Below are 22,726 nucleotides of genomic sequence, written 5' to 3' on the forward strand. Positions count from 1 at the left end.
CTGCAGCCAAACTGCTACTAGCGCTCTGCCCGAGAGACCACATCTCCCCAGCCCTCAAAACTCTGCACTGGCTTCCGGTTGCCCGAAGGGTGACCTTCAAAACCTTATGCATTTCTCACTGAGCACTGCTTAAAACTGGACCTCAATATCTTAAAGACACACTAAAACCCTATCACCCTGCACATACTCTAAGATCAAGCTCAGACGGCCTCCTAGTCATACCAAAAACAAACTCAGTCAGGTTAGGCGGATCATCATTCTCAGCCTTGTCCCCCACGCTGTGGAACACACACCCACCCCACATCCGACTCACTGAAGACCTCATGTCTTTCCGCAAATGACTGAAAACTTGGCTCTTCCCCTAAAACCGACACCGAACTCAAGCTAACTCAAACTGGATAACAGCATCTCAATGACTTTACCAAATGCTAGATCATAAATAGCAATGCAGCATCATGAGCCGAGCGAGAAATCGAAAAATAATAAACTCAATTGGTTAGCTAAAAAGGACAAACAAAATAGAATGAGTAAAAAAGATCACACCTGTGAAGTAGATAAAAAGAATAAGTTGTACGAGAGCAGTAAAGTGGCTGAAATTAAGGAAATGGACAAAATAAATGTAATGGATAAGAGGATCAATGTGGATGTGAGGAATAAAGTGGATAACAACAATTCAACTAACCGAAACTACGAGAGCTTAAATAACAATAAAACAAATAACAATACAACATCAAGATCCAAGCGAGAAATCGACAACTAATAACCTCTAATGTAAACTAAAAGGACAAACAGAATAGAATGAGTAAAGTAGATCAAAGCAGTGAAGTGGATAAAAAGAATAAATTGTACGAAAGCAGTAAAGCGGTGGAAATTAATGAAATGGACGAAAGGAAGAAAATGGACGAAAAGAATAAAGTGAAGAGGATGGAAAGATGAATACAGGAGACGGATGAGTACACAGACAGATGGCATGGAATGTATGAGTGCATGGTATAAATGCAAAGTACAGAATAGACGATTCAAGTACATGAGACGGGTGTAGTGCATGGGACAGATGGAGAGCACGGATCGAGTGCGTACGACAAGTGACATGGGCTGAACCAATAATGCAGGATGAATGAACAAAGTGAGTGGAGCGGATGAAGTCGGTGGAGTGGATGAAGCGCGTAGAGTGGATGAGTGCGTTGAGCGGATGAGTGCGCAGAGCGGATGAGTGCGTAGAGCGGATGAGTGCGTAGAGCCAATGAGTGTGTAGAGCGGATGAGTGCGTAGAGCGGATGAGAGCGCAGAATGAATGAGGGCATGGAGCGGATGAGAGCGTGGAGCAGATAAGAGCGTGGTGCGGATGTAGGTTGTGGTGCGGATGTAGGTTGTGTGAGTGGATAATAGAGTGGAGCGTGTAGGGTGTTGAGCAGATGTAGGATGTTGAGCAGATGAAGGGTGTTGAGCGGATGTAGGGTACAGTGGTGTTGAGCCGATGTAGGTTGTTGAGCGGATGTAGAGCATGGTGCGGAGCAGGTGTAGAGTGCGGAGCGGGTGTAGAATGCGTAGCGAGGAGCGGGTGTTGAGTGCAGAGCAGGTGTAGAGTGCGGAGCGGGTGTAGAGTGCGGAGTGGGTGTCGAGTGTGGAGCAAACGGGTGATGCATGTGGATGGAACGGGTGATGTATGTGGATGGAAGGAACGGGTGAAGTGGTTGGAAGGAACGGGGTGTAGTAAGGGGAAGAAACGGGTGAAGTGGGTGGTAGGAGCGGAGGATGGATCTGGAAGAACGGGTGATGTATATAGATGAGACGGGTAAAGTATGAGGAAGGAATGGGTGAAGTATGTGGACAAAATGGGTCAAATATATTGAATAGAACAATTGAAGTATGTGGATGGAACGGGTGAAGTGGATCGATCAAGTGAAAATGTGTTTGGAACGGAGGAAGTATGGGGTTGGAACGGGTGAAGTATGTGAGTGGAACCGACAAACTGGGTGGAACTGATGAACTGGGTGGAACGGATGAACAGGGCGAAATGGGTGAACAGGGTGGAATGGGTGAAATATGTGGACGGAAAAGGTGAAGTATGTAGATGGAAAAGGTGAAGTATGTGGATGGAACGGGTGAAGTATGTGGAATAAATGGGTGAAATATGTGGAAGGAACGGGTGAAGTATGTGGATGGAACGGGTGAAGTATGTGGATGGAACGGAAGAACGGGTGTAGAATGGGTGAAGTGGGTGGAACGGGTGAAGTAGGAGGATGAACGGGTGATGTGTTTGGAACCGGTGAAGTGGGTGGAACGGGTGAAGTGGGTGGAACGGGTGAAGTGGGTGGAACGGGTGAAGTAGATGGACGTGTGAAATGGGTGGAACCAGTGAAGTGGATGGAACGTGTGAAGATGACATATGTGGATGGATGATGCATGGAGAAAGGATATCGTGGGTAGAACGAATGAAAGGAGTAGTGCATAAAATGGTTGGATTGCATAAAATGGTTCGAGTGCATAAAATGGCTTGGAGTACATGGAACTGATTGGAGTGCATGGAACGGATTGGAGTGCATGGAATGAATTGGAGTGCATGGAACGGATTGGAGTGCATAGAATGGCGTGACTTACATGGAATGGTTTGGAGTGCATGGAACGTTTGAAAGAGCATTGAAAGGAGCGGTTTTGAGTGCTTGGAACGGTCGTAATGCATGGAACAGTCAGAGTACATGGAACGTATGGAGTACATGGAACTATTGGAGTGGGCTCGATCTCAAACACCTAAGGTAAACCACCATATCACATCCCCATGTTTACTCTCTTCTTTACACCACCACTCAACTAGAACACAGCGATACTATGACACCATTCGGTATAGCTGTTCTCATACCATCATTTGCCTCATACTCCCCATCACCCTAACTAAACACTGCTGGTTACACCCCCTCCAGCCTAGGTGTTCTCCTCAGGCCTAACGTAGCCGGCCTGGATAAAAACCTGCCAGAACGAACACATACTCTTGATCTTTCAACCACCACACCTACCGCTAAGAAGCAGCTATCACACGAATGCCACACCAGCTGCACACATATCCGGTGCTCACGCGCACCTTTGACTCTCTCTATTCTCTCTACTGACTTGAACTTCGGTTCCCGAGGGCATTCAACCTACCAGCGCCTTGAGACCATACCAATGGTACATAAGGCGCTATATAAATGCAAAGTAACATAACATAACATAACATAGGCAGCATAAAGTCAAATTAAATTGGACTCTGTTCGTTGAATTTCTCAATTACAACCTTCCAATTTTTGGGATTGAACACTTTGATCACAATTCAAATGTTCCTAAACCTCCATGAACTTGTACAGAATAATAATAATAATATTTCAGTTCTCTTATTCCCCCCCTCCGCATGTCTCTGTAACGTTTTTTGTCATGTCTTTTATGTTGTTTATCAGATTATTGAAGTATGATTATCAATTGCTGTTATTTGACAAGTTTATACTTTGTCTAACATTAGGCATTATATTTAACAATGCATTTAAATGTTGTTATTAAATTAAATATTTCTGCATTATCTTCTTGCATTTACACAATTTGAATAAAAATAATTTGCCAGACTAATATGCAAGTCTATGCAAAAAGGACGAGCCTACTCGTCCTTGGCACTCAAGGGGTTAAACAAAAATAATAATGATAGTTCTTCATATCTGTGCATGGCCATCAAGTATTTACTTGGACATTAAAGGCAATTATTCTCTAAATGTTGTAATCAAATTGGATGATTGAAATGTGCATTTTGTGCTGCAGGCTATGGTGCAGCTACTGGATACAGCAGGCTTGAAGGAAAGGGAGATACTCCTTATTGTTTGCACAAGACTCTTTTTGAGACGTTGAATGCCACTTTTGCAGATACATGTTCCTTGCATACTGCAGCGCTGTTTAAGGCTGTTCCAATAGATGGAGGGAAAGGTTACCAGAGTGATAGCTGAGGGACACCGTATTGGCGGACAGGCTCTCGCCCAGCAAGCACCACAACCTTAGGAAGACCAACCTGTAGTGGTAGGCAGGGTTTCCCTTGAGTTACTTCTGGCTCACACAGTCTCAGCTGTGACAACATAGTCTGCCTACACTGCAGGGAATGGGAAGGGGGAGTAGCAGCTTGCACACGCATCAGCACACAATATAGTAAGGTCCATACAGTATATCACCCATAAAATATTATTTATATTAATTGTGCATGACGTTACATATACAAACAGGAAATTACTTTACAAAAAAAAGGTAAATAAAAACATCAAAGTGTCCCTTAAATGTCAAGCAACAATCAAACATTTATTCAGCAAGGTTAACAGGTGAGTGAGACTTTTGGATACTTTTAGAGAGTTTGCATAATTTCGAATTTCTTTCCACATACTTTAACGTGCAAAGTCCCGCTGCTTTTTTGCAAATCACCCATAATGTCTTCAGAACCGGGCGTGCTTGGATTCTCCTTGAAACCTTAGCTCCTGGCGCCCACAACCATTCCCCTATCATAACCGGTGAGAGTAGCACATTTTCCAAGGTCATCCATTGCTTATCTGTATTACCTCTAAGGTGGTCGACCAACGCCCGAACTCTGAAAGAAAAGCGGGCAGAGTGTGCTAGTTGGATAGCGGGAAGGCAGATAATGCAGGACGGGTAAACAGTATGGGCAGTCCCCGGTTTGCAAAGTGCCGATTGAGTGCATACTAGGCACTAGCATCTCCATGGGCAGTCAATGGTGAGTAAAAAGCCAAATAACACCAACAGGCTGAGTGTCCCTCCTCACATCCCTTCGCTCTCCTATCATCACTTCCCTTGTAGATAAGTTTGAATTATGGGCAGCACTTACAGCCCCGCCTCATAGACAAAACTAAAAAAAGTCAAATGGGGGAAACAATGGTGTCATAGGAGCCGGTGTACAAGGAACAGCCGAGCCTGCGGCAGAATGCTGGCTCTGCATTTGCTAGAACATCAGGACATAGAGAATGACGGATCAGCTGGAGGAGAGGAGAACCAAGGAGGAGAGGCGCGGGGATTAACAACCAAACCTATCTTGATGAACTGTGCCCAACAGGAGCTGTATGGAAGAAGCAAGAGCATTGCCGTGGGCAGAGGTCTTCAGACATGGGTGTAATGCACTTGGCGAAACAGTATCTTGCGCTGGAAGGACTATTTGTTTAAGCCAGACAAGAAGGTGCGACTGAGTTCCAGAGAAGGGAATGTTGGTTCATTGCTGGGGGCGGGGTTTCATGGTTTCAGTTAGAGCAGGCATAGATAGCTCAAAGAAGGGTCAGACTGGGGCATAAAATCTGTCCAGGCAAAAATGGAAAAGTGGCCCACGATCACACATTACAATTCATTACTATCCAGAACAGACTTTTTGAGTACTAGCCAAGTGGGTATTTTGGGTATAATATGTTGCCAATAATGCATTTGAAAACACATTTGCTGAGTAACATCGATTGTAGTAACTTCTAAAACTAATCGTGCACACTCTGGCCAAAAAAGTGTCCCACTGTGTCCAAAAAAAAGGCCCATTATAAAATCATGGGCTGGCACTTCGGGCATTGCCCTATTGCCCTTTAGGCAAGTCCAAGCCTGGCTCAAAGGAGCGTTTTTTGGTCGGAAGATGGGTGGGGCGCAGACAAGTGACCGTGTATAGAAAGTATGTGAGAGAAGTGGTAGTACCCGCAGAAGGCATAAAGACGCTGTGAAGAAGCTCCCTCCATCAACGTGCACATGATGGCAGAGCAGTAGTAGTAGAAGTAACCAACCAGCAGGTGCAGAATTCGGCCATTTTAAATTTGTAACGAGTGAACTTTCGAAGATTTAGAATGTGCAGCTTTTACCCTCAACCCAACAGCAAGGTATGAATACCTCAGGCGCCCTTCTTCTGCTGCCCGGGTGTGTTTGGAAAGTGGATCTTTGGGACTGATACAAGAGACAGGACATGCTCATTGTGAGTTTGTTACAATAACATATGATAATTCCGCCAAACTCGTTCACCGATACTGCCACTCATTTTGGCAGTAAGTTGCCATATTACGAGTGGCGGGAAAGCAGGGTCATGCCCTATTTTGGAGTCCCAATGACCCAAATGGAGTTTGGAGGAATTTCCACAGGTGGTAAATTCGCTGGCAATAATTCCTCCATTTGTTGGGATGAAAAATATCAAGCCAATGGATGGATGTTTGTTCGCTAACATACCATCAAAGTGGTAATACGTGCTACTGTAAAAAAATGGCAGTAAATCTTTTCCTGCCACTTTTACTGTATTCACTGACACACAATGAGGCCTGTAGGCCCAAATGGAATAGGCCTCATTACGGGTTTGGTGCAGTGGTCGAAGTGTACGAAAAGAAGTAGTGGAGCTATGTTCCCTACCAGTCTGCCCCACTCTCCACAAATCCCATCACCACACCCCCTCCCACGCACAATACAAACCCCCAAACAAACACCCCTATTATTTAAGGGAATGTTCAGTGCAGTGCACTGAGGTGCAAGCTTCAACTTCTTCCTACACTTTTATTTTAAAACTAAACCGTTCCGGAACGGTTTCTTTTTAAAATAAAAGTATAGGAACAGTGAAAGTAAAAAATAAAAAGTATAGGAGCACCGCTCCGGACCGCTCCCGCCCACTTCGACCTCTGGTTTGGTGCAAGCAGCCCCACCCCGCGGCGTAGAAACCACAACGCTGGTATTAAGTGCGTTATAAATGAACAATTAAAGAAATAATAAATCCAAAGGTAAAGCTGCGTAATTACTGCCAAACTTGTTTACCATTTCCACCACTCAGTTCCATGGCATTACGAGGGGTGGTATTGTGGTATAAATCGCAATTCTTTTTGTTTTCCTCCAAAAGGGAGGTGGAAATCCGACAAGTCGATCTACCTCCAACAAAATGTTAGAGGTGCATCTTCCACTTTACCTCTAAATCCATAGTGTATTGGTGCGGTAATGCGCTGGAATAGTGGCTGTAACTTAATTACCACCAGAGGCGTTGCTGGGGGGGCGGAGGGGGCTATAGCCCCGGGTCTCTTGGTTGTAGCCCCGAATAGAAGCTCGGGGGTTACAACCAAAAAGGTTAGCTAGCCCCCAGTACCGACAGTCCCAAAATTAGTGTAGCCCCGGATCTTTTCCAGACCTATCAACACCTCTGATTACCACCACTTTACCACCGCTTGTACCACACTCGTAATGAGACCCAACGTTCCCCTGAACTAAAGGGTACTTTTGTGTGTTTCTTTTTAACAGTTCATTGCAGCACAGCGCCTTAGTGACGTTTAGGCAACGCCCACATTTTCGGCTGGCTCCATGTTGAGCGCCTTTGTAGAGAATACTTTTTCGACCATGTTTGGAGGCAGCTGGAGAGGAGCGGAAGGTCACTCCTCAGCACAGTGACGATTTGATTTTTGCAAACGCGCGACTCGGTCCATCTCTTGAGAGAAACGCGCCACGACCCCCGCTGCTGACGCAGTAGTCCTATAATGGCAGCTCGGCTGTTCTGTGTTCATGACATGCATGCACGGGTAACTACGCTATTAGAGCGGATAGCCCGAGACGAGGGCGACCCCCGCTCTGTGTGCGTGGCTGTGCAGTATCCTGCTTCAACTTGAGGGGCCTGTTACGTTCCGCCCTGCGTCCCGCTGCGCGGTGACGCAGGGCGTTCTAATAAAAGCCCCGCCCCCGCGTTCGGGAGGCAGTTCCGGGGCAGACCCAGCACCAGCGTGGGTGTACATTATTTCAAGCTCCAGCTGGAGCTGCGCCGCAGGCCGCGCGGCCTATCTGTTCACTGCCAGCCCCTGCGCATAGACCGCGGGCCGCGAACTCAACAATGGCGACGAGGAGAGACGAACATCACGAAAGGCTCGGTGCTCGGAGAGCACAATAACGCCACACAGCCATCGGCGAAATTTTTGGACACCCGGTGGGGGTGCCATCACACACGTGACCCCCCCCACCCAAAAAAAAAAAAAAAAAAAAAAAAAAAAAAATGTTTTTTTTCCTTTCGTCTTCCCTACCAAATCCAGCATGCTCTCTGCCACCAAGTCAATTTTTCTTCACTCCTGAAACAAGAAATCCAGGTGGCATCGAACATCCAACACAAGGGAGCAGCATCACGGCGTGCAGGGAAGGCCAGGCCCGGAGTCGTACCACGGCGCCTGGATACGGTGACACCTCCAAGGTAGGCCTTACGTCGCTGCATGGGTGGCCGTCAGTGACAACTACGACATCACGGATCAGGTCCACGCCAACATGGCGGCCGGCACATCCACGCCTGGGCCCTCCACGCCGTCCAGAATTGCAGCAAACCTGTCCATGACGCCACCTCCACCTCGAACGCAAGGCACTTCGTCGACACTGGTCCAGCCGTTTGACCCGTTCACGGACCCGTCGTCATGCGGACCCAGATGGCAGCTGTGGATCCAGAAGTTCGAGATGGCGATGGAGTGCAAAGAGATCACCGCGCCCAGGAAACTGAAGGCACACCTTCTACTCAGCGTGGGTGACGAAGTACTGCGCATTTTCAATTCCCTCAACGTTGCGGATGGCCAGGATGGGTACCGAAGCGCGAAAGACGCCCTCACCGATCACTTCCTCCCTCAACTAAACCCAGACTATGAGACGTTTCTCTTCTGCACCACCCTACAGGCAGCGGAGGAAACCCTTGATGCATACCACACCCGCCTGAGAAAGCTAGCCATGTCCTGTGAATTCACGAACGTGGAGAAGGAAATCAGGAGGCAGATCATCAACGGGATTCATTCGGAAAAATTGAGGCGCCTAATACTCAGTGAGAAGGGTATTCCCCTACAGCGGATCCTTGAACTAGGACGTCAGAGGGAACTGGCACACACCAGAGCGGCCAACATGGAGGCCACATTACACAGGTTGCAACCTGCTCTGAACACAGCCATGGTGGCCCGCGTCACCAACAAACAAACATCGAGAGATGACAACAGTGGTGGATACGGCCAAAACAGATGGCAACCGCGCGCTCCGGGACCCACTGAGTGTGGCTGGTGCGGTGGCCCACGACATGGCCGTCGCAACTGTCCTGCGCAAGGCACCACATGTGGAGCATGTGGCCGGAAGGACCATTACGCGAAGGTATGCCGATCGACGGACACCCCCATACAACCTCCGCAGAACCAGTCGGAGAAGTCGGCGACAAAGAAAAAGAAGCAAGCCAGTGCTAGAAGGGTCGCAGTGGCCAGCTCTTCCACGGAGGATGAAGGGGATGATATCTCGGCGATGCTGCAGGCCCCCTCCAAGGACACAGACAGGAAAGGAAGGAAGGTGTACATGGTGTCTGCACTATGCCAAGACCGAGGACCTCGCAGAAAAGCCGCCCGAAGGCGCAAATGCATGGTATCCATCCAAAACCAGTGCATTCTGATGACCATCGACACAGGTGCCTCGGTGAACGTCATGCCTGAAAACATTTTCCTGACCTTAAGTCCTACACCAGAGCTCAAAAGCACCGACACTCTGTTATATGCATACGGCTGTCGAAAGCCCCTGCCGGTCATTGGCAGGTTCCGCACCATGCTGGAACACGGAAAAAACAGACTATGGTCCAAAGTCTATGTGGTGAAGGCAGGTGTTGAGAGCCTCCTGAGCGGGGACGCAGCGGAGGACTTGGGGGTGGTCCAATTTATCTGCCATGTCAATGAGGACAAGGAAGTGGAGCACATGCTGAACCAGTACCCTGACCTGCAAGAAGGCATAGGCTGTCTGAAAGGCAAAACCATCAAACTTCACATTGATGAGACAGTGCAGCCGAAAGCCGTCCGGCACCGGAGAACGCCTTTCCACATGAGAGAACAAGTGGAGCAGGAACTCAAGGCCCTGGAAGAAGCAGGTATCATTGAGGAAGTCACAGGACCCACACCCTGGGTCTCTCCCATGGTGGTAACCCGGAAGCCCAAGCAGCCTGGGAAGGTACGGATCTGCATAGACATGCGCCTCCCCAACACCGCCATCAAAAGGGAACGCCACATAACCCCAACAATCGACGAGATTGTGGCTGACCTCACAGGGTCGAGCATATTTTCAAAAATTGATCTAAAGGCGGGGTATCACCAACTCAAACTCCACAGAGACTCTCGATACATAACAACGTTCTCTACACATTTGGGGCTACGGAGATACAAACGCCTGAGTTTTGGAATATCATCTGCCGCGGAGGTGTTCCAGCAAACCATCCAGGAGGTCATCAGGGGCATCCCCGGTGTCCTCAACGTGAGCGATGACATTCTGATTCACGCCCCCGACAAAGAAACACACGTCAAGAGGCTTCACGCCCTACTGGGCCGTCTACAAGAGGTTGGGCTCACAATACACAGGGAAAAGTGCGAGTTCCTTAAATCCGAGATCACTTTTTTCGGCTACAAGTTTGGCAGCACAGGCATCTCACCTGACCCGCAGAAGGTCGCAGACATCCAGGCGGCAAGCCCACCGATGACCCCCACGGAAGTGCGCAGTTTCTTAGGAATGGCCACCTACTGCGGGAGGTTCATCCGAAACCTGGCCACGCTATCTGAGCCGCTGCGGGAACTCACGAAGGCCAACGTCAAGTGGGAATGGGGGTCAACGTGCCAGGACGCGTTCGAGAGCATCAAGAACTCCCTCTCAGCTGACACCAAGATGGCCTACTACAACACTGAACTGCCCACAGAGCTGTTTGTAGATGCCAGCCCCGTAGGGCTCGGAGCCATCTTGATGCAAGTCACGAGAGAAGGGGAGAAGAGACCGATTGCATATGCGTCGAGAGCCCTCACAGAGACTGAACAAAGGTACTCACACATCGAAAAGGAGGCCATTGCCGTGCTGTGGGGGTGCCGACACTTTCACCTCTATCTTTATGGGCGCCATTTCACAACAATCACGGACCACAAGCCCCTGCTACCAATATTCATGGGAACATCTGCACACCCTCCGGCCCGAATAACCAAGTGGTTACTGCACCTCCAGCAGTATGACTTTGATCTCGTATATCAACCAGGCAGCGGAAACCCTGCGGACTATCTCTCCAGGCATCCGCGAGAGGCCACTCAACAAGAGATCCAAGTGGCGGCAGAGACAGAGGAACACATATGCCAAGTAGTGCGCGCAATGAGACCCAAGGCGGTGAGCATCGAGGAGATAGAGGCGGAAACACACCAGGACCCGTGTTGTGACTTAGTGAAAAATGCCATCCTTTCCGGTGATTGGAAGACTTTCATGAGACACACCCACAACAGAACAGCCGAAGCCAAAGGTTTTCTGTCTGGCATATTCACAGTGCGGCAAGACCTGTCAGTCACGGAAGGTGGATTGTTGCTACGGGGAAACCGCATCGTGATACCCCTCAAACTACAAGACAGGATAGTGGCCCTAGCACATGAAGGACACCAAGGACTGGTGAGGACGAAAGCCCGCATTCGGCACCGAGTATGGTTTCCCCAGATCGAAGAGCGGGTCGAGACACTCGTTGCCACGTGCCTACCCTGTCAAATCACGGGGGCCCCGCCAAACCCGGAACCTATCATATCAGCAGAACGGGGCCGCTCTCGATGGGAGGCCATCAGCATTGACTTCTGCAAGCTCCGAGAAGGTCTCCACCTGTTGGTGGCGGTTGATGATCACTCTCGATACCCGGAAGTCGAGGTAGTTGAGTCCACAGCAGCAGAAGTGGTAATTCCGGCACTTGAGAAAATGTTCGCGACTCACGGACTACCTGTCTCAATCAAGAGCGACAATGGGCCGCCGTTTACAGGGGAGGAGTTCAAAAAGTATCTACAGGAACTCAATGTCAAGTATCACCACATCACTCCAAGACACCCCCAGGCAAACGGGGATGTGGAGCGATTTATGAGGACTATAAATAAGGTGCTCAGAGTATCTAAGGCTAACGCCAGCCCTTGGAAGGTTGACCTTTTCCGATTCCTCCGAAATTACCGGGTCACGCCTCACAGCACAACCGGCATTCCGCCAGCGGACCTCATGTTCGGCACCGTAATCAGATCCTCAATCCCGCATCACCCAAGCAGAACCCCGGACACAGTGAACGAGGAACGCACAGAGAGAAGGAGAAGGGATGCCAACGAACACATGAGTGGCAAGCGGAGAGCGAGGCCGTCCCATTATCAAGTGGGTGACCAGGTCATCATGCTACGAAACCCCTCCAAGTCTAAACTGGACACCAGGTACGAAGAACTTCCATGGACCGTCAGCAACCGGCATGGAACCATGGTGACGGTGGCACGGGGAAACCGTCAAGTGACGAGGAATGCGTCCTGGTTCAAGGCCGTACCACGTACACTGTGGACCGACAAGGAGGGCCCTTGTGAAGGCGAGGACACTCCTCCCAGTGAAGAAGAGCCGGAGGCCGTCCCTGAGAACGACGGAGCGAGGGATGGAGACTGGGAGCCGGTGAATGGACCCGGCCGCGAGGACCTGAACCGCGAAGATGGAACAGAGCCGGAAGCAAGGGGGAGTGACCCCCGCGAAGGACGATACGGACTGAGGACAACAACAAGGCCCCCAGCTAAGCTAAGTGACTATGTGTGGTAGCCGGTGCGTTGGCACCCTGAACCCTAATAGCAGGGCGGCTGAGTGTTGAAGACAGACAGTTGTTGTTTGGACCTCGCAGTTGGTTTTGGCAGTTACAGCTATGTGTTTTGTTTTGTTTTATAATAAAGGAGGAATGTTACGTTCCGCCCTGCGTCCCGCTGCGCGGTGACGCAGGGCGTTCTAATAAAAGCCCCGCCCCCGCGTTCGGGAGGCAGTTCCGGGGCAGACCCAGCACCAGCGTGGGTGTACATTATTTCAAGCTCCAGCTGGAGCTGCGCCGCAGGCCGCGCGGCCTATCTGTTCACTGCCAGCCCCTGCGCATAGACCGCGGGCCGCGAACTCAACAGGGCCTGGTTATTGTCTAACACCTGAGCCCCTCGCATCTCTCCACGCCTCGCAGCTGCGTCCGCGTGGGGAAGAGATGCGTCACATCCCGCCTCTCCACAGGCGCGCGGGCTTCACGGCAAAGGGCACGACAACAGCCTGAGCCCCCTCCACTCGGGAATCCCCTGTGAGGCGTATCTGGGAGATGTGCTTCCTCCCAGTCCATGTTCTGCTCCTAGGCAAGGGGGGAGCGGGGGGGGGGGCGGAGGGGGGGGTTGAGGGAGGGGCAACATACTGAGAGGCATCCACCAATGTGGAGGCTCAGTGCCGAATTCCAGGAAGGGGCGTGTGGTGCTCTGGGAGGGGCACACTTAGGAACACACTTAGCACAAACATGCTTGTGACACCTTCTCTGGGTGTGGACTAGAACTAAGCTTTGTTCAAGTGGTGAACTACCAATGATAGCAACTAGGGAAGTGGCCAGACGATATCTCAAATGCCTCTTGCCTCTATTGCAAAAAAAAAGTAGAGGCAGTGTTCCAGTTTGCTGCCTCAACCTTTAATCCTCACAGTTCAGTAATACAGAATTCTTACAGCGCTTAGAAATTAAAAGTGTCTGTTATGACCCAATCTTACTGAACTATAAAGCGTTCAAGCAGAACTAGAGAAGCTGTTTGTATGGATTGCTTTTGCACAGGCCTTGGATAATGAGCTGCAGACTAAGAGACTGCGGATCTTGTCCCCCCCCCTATTCCAGTGAGGCGGCCATTGCTGGCGACAGACGGTCAGGAGAGCTTGATGCCTGGTGCCTGGGTTGTTTGGAGAGCCTGGAGAGCAGTACCGTGCCCCGCCGAGTGACAGTTATGACACCAGTGGCTGAGGCCCAGGGGCAGGGCATTCTTGAGGTGAGCTCCTGCGCTGCCAAGTCACTTGCTGGTTTGTGTGCTGCATAGAGCAAGTGAGCAGAACGGGATCGACTGGCATATAAGTTGGTAGCAGAGAGTAGGCTCTCTGAGTGCACTTACTGCAGAGCATTGCATAGAGGAGTTTGTGTTCCCGTGGGTTATTACTGCTCATGTATGACAATGTAAGCCTCAGCGGTGACCCCCAGCAGTGGCCGAGGACCCAAAACGGTCTGTGGGGGCCAAGGCAGTGAGTGCAATCCCCAGCTCATCGTGGTTCACCTTGTGCGGTGGGAGCCTTTTTTTTAGATCCAGGGGCCAGATCTCAGGGGGCCAGATCTCAGGGAGCGCCTGAAAGGCTGGTGGTTGCTGGATCAGCGTGTATCGGTTCTTTACTCTTTTCTCTCCCGCCTCTGCCTAATTAAGTTGCATGAGGCGAGGGTCAGCCATAGACTGTGAAGGGTGCCAAGGGTGTCATTACCCACCAGGAGGGACTATTATGTTAAAAGAGGAAATGAGAGCCAAAATTAGCACCCCTGCACAAAAACGGGTAGCAGGAAAGGTAAAGGTGCAAGCCAGCATGTTTCACTCCACTCAATACACTCAGCCAAGACAACATCCAAGTACTTACAATCCACTATAAAATGGGCACTTAGAAGCAGCATGGCAGGAGAGCCAGGAAATTCAGAAGAGAGAGTGGCTGATAGAGAGGAGGCAAGGGAGGCGCTGAAATATATGATTACTCTATACCAGGGTTTCTGGGGATCATAAATGCACAAATGGAACCAGTACCCGTCTCACAACCACCTCCACCAGCTCCACCCAACCCATCTGGGGTCATTGAAGGGACCTTGATCTCAAGCAGGGAGGATAAAGAGCAAGTGTGGGTTAGCGGAGGTTCATTTTCTCCCTCCCTAGGGACAAACCTATTGTCTCTCGCTCCACATAAGGGGCAGGCGAGGCCAAGCTGTGGAGGTATTCAGCCCCTCACCCCCGACAGATCCCTACTGGAGGCCTTGGAGAGGTCTATAGACCGATATTATGCAGAGAACGCCTGATGGTCGCACCATCTAACTTGGAGACTCATGTGGGAACAACAGAAAATGCTTTTCTGCAGTTCGATCGATGTAATAAAACGGTACTCTCAAGCGATGCAAAGCCCAATGACCAATGCAGTCTAAAAGGTATTTCGTATGGCAGAATTAAAGCACTTACCCACAAATGTGCAGTACCACTACTTAGCGGGGGGATCGTTGACCCAATGGGCCCAGTAATAGACCTCAGAGAGGAGGCTGAGACAGTGCACGGGGAAACTGCAGAAGGATTGATGACCCAAGAAAAGATTGCCTGCTCTATCTCAATAACATCGGACAGTGGTGCTCTTTTAGCGGCAGATGACACCATTGACACAATTAACGGATTTGAGACCACACAAGACATTGATGACCACCTGCAACAATCACAATTCTGCAAATGGAGGGAAGGAATACTATTAACAAGGACCAGCAGCTCTTAACAAAAAACAAGGGAATACTGGAGCTATGGCTGAATAACATAAGCTCATCCATGTCTGACTTCAGGGATGAGATTTGCAAACTAGAAGCCACAAGAGCCAGAGATGAACAGCACTGGGACAAATGTCTAGCAATCATTCTGAAGTTGACTGGGGTCAGGATCTCCCAAGTGTTTTCTTGAGCTAACGCAGAGCCTGCACGGAATTATGCTGTAACCCAAACAGAATATATATACAAGCTCACGAGCAAAGGTCTGCCATGGCGGGCAAACTGCCTCATTCTGAGGATAGTCTCTGTGCTGCAATCCCTCTACCGTTTTTAATCTACACTAAAGATATATCCCTGGTAAATAGATATCAGAGGGACTTGTATGGGGTAGCATTGTCGAAAGCGGACAGTCGAGTGAATCCTTTTTTTATTGGTCGATCTAACAAGCTGCATTGTGGATAAACAAGAAACCTCAAGCAACATGGAGGTCGGCCACCACAGTCGCCCCCGATAGACCCAAAGTCACCAGTAATACAGATAGAGGAAATCTGAAGGAGCTAGCACTGATGGATCCTTTAGCGGGTTGGAGGGATGGAAACATCATCTGCTGCTTCAAAGGCCTTAATCACAGTAATACGAATTCTTATACAAGATCATTGATTAAGGTAGTGGCAGCAACTTTGGGGATTTCCGATTTATCCTTTAAGATTTTTTCAGCCACGAGAATCCTATCCGACTGTATGTACTGCAGTGGCTGCAATGTGAGGGTTGGGATGGTAAACCAGTATCTCCCAGCAGCTATATTGAACTGTGCGGACGCAATGGCACTCAGAGGTGTAAAAGTGCACTAGGACACATAGCGTACTACGTGCCATTAACATGACACCTGCCATGTACCACTGTATTTTATTTATTTATTTATTTAAACTTTTATAGAGTGCACTAAGCCCTGGGGCGTCAATGACATTATACCGAACATGCATAAATATGGGTCTGTACAGCTAAAGAATGTTAGCACCCATGGCCCTCAGTGCCTAGCGAATGTGATGGATCTGAATCACGCTGCCTTAGAAGATGCACTGGCCAGGTCTGCTTTACCCATGCTAATGAGCAGGCCGAAGGATACGGTTTATGGATGCATCCCACATGTCCCTCTGTCTAAGTCCTAATAAAGATAATACCTGCTCATGTTTTATAAAAAATGCTTTCATGGAACATCGCTGGACTTAGAAGCAGACTTAAAGATCCAGAATTTGTGGCATTCCTAAACCAAGCAGATATTCTATCACTGCAGGAAACATGGGCTTTAGATACAATTTATTTGTACAATTTTGAAGCCTTTAGTGTAAAGGCGTTACCTAGTATAAGGGGCAGGAACCGCGGCGGCCTGGCCACATATATCTCGAGTGCTCTGAAATATAAGAAGAACCAAATATTCTTCAGCTTGCTAACGCTATTGATTATAGACGTTGCACTAGCAAAGGTCACTCGGTGGCGCATAGTGAATTTCTATAACTCTCTTTGTGGTAATGTCAGTGGTGGGCCCTTATTAGAGTTAGTAAATGTAATTGTAATACATGCTACAAGACACCCTGTAGACCCCCCGGCTAATATCAAATCTTTAGTAGGTGGTGATATTAACTTAAAAATGGGAAACCACAGTGGTAATGTCGATGGCGCTGGAGAAGAGGACATAGCCTTTGGGATCCATCCATCGGCTTTAATAGAAGTTAGCACTTACAGTAAGCACAAGACATTTGCAGACAATCTTATTGAACTGGGGTTTAGGGCAGTAAATGGGAGATTTCTGTCTGATATCCCAGGAAAGCGCTAGACACCGTTCAACGATTGATTATTTCATGCTAGATGCAGAAAATTGGTCATGGGTTAAAGACTTCAAGGTGGTTACCAGGATCGAAAGCGATCATGACCCCCTTATCCTGACAATAAGGGATGGGGAGGAATCCCCCTTGTCAGTTAAGAATGGGGATGAACATGGTGTGCATAAAATAATACTCTGGGAAAACAGTGACACAGAGCAACAGATAGCCGGGGTCATAGATGTAACCATGCCCGATATAGAGACATGTCTGCATACTGGTAGCTCGGACAAAGCCAAAAGGCTGGCCTGAGAAAATATAACACTAATAACTAGCCATGCTTTTAGGAAAATGCTTCTTAGATCACAAAGTTAAACAAGGAGAGAACTGTGGTTTAATGCAAAATGCAGGATGGCTAAGTAAATGCTCTGGACTGAACTAAAAGAGCAAAGTAGAGACCAGGAGGAAATAGCTATAGCCAGGGCTTTCTATAAGAAGAACTAAAACATTTGGAAATTAGAACTAGCAAAGCAGGCTTGGTTGAAACTAGAAAGGGCGCTTGTCACAGGCGACCTAAGAGTATATTGGAGAACGATTGCTGATGGACTAAGCATTAATGGCAAATCCATGAATGACCAAATAGACCGGGTAGGTGAGGTCAAATGGATTGAACACTTCTCTCCATCATGCAATGAACAAAGTCTTGAGTCTGGGTTATGCGATCTAGACGTTGATCAAGCATACTCCTTTCAGAACGATTCAGGGCATCGTAGTGATGCCATGGTAGTGTTGTGTATGAACGAAGTAGCCAAAGCTCTCATAGGTATATCTAATGGCAAATCCGCAGGACCGGATTTGGTCCCGATTGAGTTTTACAAGTATGAAATGACGATGTGGGTGGCAATAGCCACCTCGATATTCAACATATTACATCACAAAACCATACCAGACTCCTGGAAGGAGGCGACTATAATACCAATCTTTAAGAAAGGCAACAGACGGGGGTGGGGGAGTGTGGCTAGGCACGCCATCGTCAAGGTGGCTTCCTAAGAGCCTCCGACAACGTAAGGGTGAGAAGTGTGTTGTGCCCCTCTCCTGGCACCCCAATTCAGCAAATAATGGGGGTACGACTCTTATGGGCTGTGGCTGCAGTTGGGCATTTCTGCGATCCTCGTTGGTGCTGGCAGCCCGAAGATCAGGATCGATGGTGAACGGTCTGTTCTATGGCAAGATGTCAGCCCCTGTCTTGGCCCGGGAGTGATCCTGCAAGGCGCAATCCCAGCGAGGATCTGTACTATGGTTATGGCTGGTTCCGCTTGTGTAGGAGTCTCGGGACGCTAGCTCCCATGTGTGCAATCCAGCAGAGGAAGTGGGCTGGCACCCGTGGCAGCGGACGCTGTGGATTGCAGAGGGATGTCCCTGTGGATGCAGGAGTATTGGAGCCCACAGTGGCCCCCTGTGGCTGCAGACTTCTGGGGGAGTCGCCTTGCTCGCGGGGAAGCTGCCGAACCTGCAGAGTGGAGAGCGCCAAACTTGCTGGTGAACCCGGGCCGCTGTTGCAGTGGTGATGGTACGTGAACCCGGGAACTTTGAAGCGGCATGCCCCAGCCCCTTTGAATGGTGCTGGCACTGTCACAGGTAGTGACTATAGCCCTGAGGGTACGCATCCCATGCTGCAGTAATGAGATATGAGCCTTGCACAGACACACACCCAACTTACTGTTAGCTGCCCAGTGCTACTGCATCTCCTGCCTCTTATGAGTGTGGCATCCTGGCACGTCTTCTCCGCTGTATGTGAAAGGGATATCTGTCAAAGCTTTAACTCCCTTTGCAGCAGTTCCAACAGTGGTGAATTGTGTGCACATCAGATATGAATCCTGCCTGTACAATAACTTTTACCTCTGACAGCCACTGACTCAGCAACAACCAACTCCATAGCAGCTCTTGGAGGTTCTGTAATGGACCTGTTTTATATTGAGCAGCTGTATATTAAATGCCCAGTAGCTCCTCTGCTGTGATCTGTGTGTAGATCAGCCAGTGCACCTCATGAGCGCTGTGATTGCTGGTACCTACAGTATAGCAGGGTGGTAATTCGCAGCTCAGCAGCGATGTGAGCCTTGGGACTGGGGGTCCTGAGGCATGTGGCCTGTGCTGCAGTGGGAGGTTGTCTATTGTTCTACGTTGTTTCTCTGAGGCTTCTTCGACTCCTGCTCACACAATGGCTAAAACAGCTAAGCTGTGGAAAAAGGAGGTCATTTCTACAATTCTGCAGCCAACTGACAAAGACAGATGCAGGGAGGTGGTGACGGCCCAGATCCATGGGGCTAATCTGTGTCCGTACCTGCTAACGCAGATGTCCACCAAGGTGGGTTTACAAGAGCTGTTAGCAGAAATCCAGAAAGAAATCCACAAAAGTATGGAGGCGCTTTCTCACAAGATCCTGGCATTAGATAAAAGAGTTTTGGAGATGAAGCAGCGGGTCTCAGAGGTGGAGGACACGCTGTGTGAGCAGTACTACGAGGTGGGTGAATGCTATAACAGATTAGCGGCCCTGGAGGCGCGCTGTGATGCCCTAGAAGACAAGTATGAAGATGTAGAGAATCGTTCCTGCAGTAACAACATCCGGATCCAAGGTATAGCTGCAGCAGTGCGAGATGACAAGCTCCCTAACTTTGTGACTGACCTCTTCCGCTTTATTCTGGACCTTCCTGATGACTCAGCCATTGAGTTAAACAGGGCACATCGGACGAGGTCCCGACATTTCTCACCCAATGATAGGCCTCCTGATGTGCTCTCTCGTGTACACTTCTTCAGGTTGAAGGGCCACGTAATGTCCACAGCTAGATCTTTGCCGACCATCACCTTCTGCAATAGGTCTATCTCTCTATACCAAGCTTTGGCCTCTGCCACTCTGGCGAAGCGGGGGGCATTGCGCTCACTGACTGAATGGCTACGGGGTAACGAGGTGACCTACAGGTGGGGATTCCCCATTGCGCTCCACTTTTCATACCAAGCGAGGCAGTGGACATTCCGTTGGTTGGTGGGGCTAAGGAGGTGGAGGGGTAGAATCCAGTCCCTGGAAAGGAGATTTCACACAAATGGATGAAGGTGGACAGAGGCAGGAACAATAAGGACCCGGCTCGGAAGACCTGAATAGCCAGGTGGCCCGCATAACTTGGTTGCAGGGCATGTCTGCTTCTACATGTGGGTTATGGGTTTTCAATGGGGGCTTAATTGGTGGGATTGATTCTCTGGCGGTGGCGATCTGGGACGTGTGGTACGACATGAGGGTGATTTGAGTTTCCTTCAAAGTCGGATTCCCACACTGGATTCGGGGTGGCAATTTTGCACCCTTGGTTGAGAAATGTTGACTGTTTGGATGGGAGAGGTTGGGGGATGGTGGGTCGTCGAGGTTAAATTGTAAAGTTTTACTGTGGGACTGTTGTTGGATACACACTGAAAATGGGTGTTCATTCTGGCGTGGGATGATGGGATGGGGACAGGCTTCGAATCATGTCTGAGGGCATTATGGACCTGGAGGGTGAAGACTGTGTTAGACTAGGTACGTGGATCGTGCAGCGATTAAACTCTCTGGTGAAGAGGAAGTCCATTCTACGGCAGTTAGCAGACATGTCTCTGTCCATTGTTTTCTTACAGGAAACTCAACTGCTTGTGCAAGATGAGAGATGGTTGCGGGCAAAGACACTTCCAAGACAATTTTGTACCTCTGGTGGTGAGAAGAAGTGGGGTGTTGCAATATTGTTGGGTGCACAGGGATCCTCAGGGGAGGTATGTGTGCATTAAGGGTCTGTTTTGGGAACAAATGGACACACTAGTCTCTTTGTATGCTACTGTTTCAGGACAGGATGGCTTTCTGCAGGATTTCCTGCTGCATGTACTTCCCTTTGCGTAGGGACACATTTTGATGGGGGGGTGAGTTTAACCTGGTGCCCAACCCTCTGTTGGACAAATCTCTGCCTGCTACGAGGATAGGCTTTAAGCACGCCATATCCTTTGCATCCCTCATCCAAGAATTAAGGCTCGTGGACGCTTGGAGACTAGTAGAAAAGTAATCGGAGTCAACAGCTACCCTAGTCATTGACGCTTTCAGTAGGAAAAAGATCACAGTGGGGCTAACTTAGCACATATCAGTTAGATCATAACATAAACGCCAAAAGATCAAGATATCTTTTTCAAACATTAAAGAATGCGATTTATTAGATTTACACAATTAAAAACCTTTACAAGAGTCGAAAGGTAAAGTATTCCATCCTTGGCACAAGAAAACCAATAAGTTTGTACAAAGTTATGCAGTAATTATACGCATGGGTGGGTTAGTACAACAATGGTGATTATGATTACATATACTGCCAATGTTATGGCAGTATGAAAACTTGTCAAGTTTTTTTTTTTTTTGTGCCAAGGATGGAATACTTTACCTTTCGACTCTTGTAAAGGTTTTTAATTGTGTAAATCTAATAAATCGCATTCTTTAATGTTTGAAAAAGATATCTTGATCTTTTGGTGTTTATGTTATGAGCTAACTGATATGTGCTAAGTTAGCCCCACTGTGATCTTTTTCCTACTGAAAGCATCAATGACTAGGGTAGCTGTTGACTCCGATTACTTTTCTAATTGTTGCCTTACCCTCTGGAGTCAAGCCCCCTTAGAAAAAAAGAGGGTTCCCTGCCTTATTTTATACACGCTTGGAGACTAGCCCATGGTGAGGATAAGGACATCTCATTTTCTTCGCATGTTCATGGGGGTTAGATTGGACCTCCTGTTGCTCCCGAATGAGCTGTGTCCCTGTGTGTGGGGGGTGGAAATAGGCATAAGGACACTTTCAGATCATGCTCCAGTATCGCTCACCCTGGCATTAATAGGCAGACCAGAAAGGGTCAGGCATCTGTGGAAATTATATGACCCAGTGCTGCGAGATTCAGCGCTGTGTTGGGAGATAGGTGAGGTAATAACTATTTCCAGGAAAATAGCAGCTCCACTGAAGATCGTATGGGATACTATGAAGGCTGTGGTTTGGGGGGAATTAATAAATAAAACTTCAGCTTACTACAGGGAGCAGCAATTAATCTGATTACACCTGGAGTGGGGGTTGGAAAGGCTGGGCAGGGGCACAGAAGAGTTGGGACTTCCGCAGGCCTACACACTTTGTGTATTGCACGAAAGAAGCTGGAAGAACACCTGTCAGATAGGACAGCCTAAACACTGCAGAAGACCAAGCAATATTATTATGGTAATGGGAATAGGGCCAATAGACTATTGGTAGCTAAACTGAGAAAGCTTCAGAATCGAAATACACTCTTGGTCCTGTGGGATAATCAGTGTATGGTGAGGCGGGGGGCAAGCTGACAAACTGGTATTATTTGAGGCCCACTTTTGAGAGGTGTTCTGGGAGGAGCCTGGCCCGGTTGAAGCTCAAGTTGCATACCTGGAGAGTGCAGGTTTGCCGAAATTGTCAGATGCTGAATGAAAGACCCTGGAGAGCCGATCCTGCCGGACAAAGTGGAATGTTCTATTAAGTCGCTGAAAAATAAGGACCCTGTCCCAGATGGGTTCACAGCTTCCTTCTACAACATGTTCTGCCCACTTTTGGTTTCCCCCCTGG

This window comes from Ambystoma mexicanum, chromosome 1p (assembly GCF_040938575.1).
Source record: "Ambystoma mexicanum isolate Mex_15411 chromosome 1p, UKY_AmexF1_1, whole genome shotgun sequence".
Classification (NCBI taxonomy): Eukaryota; Metazoa; Chordata; class Amphibia; order Caudata; family Ambystomatidae; genus Ambystoma; species Ambystoma mexicanum.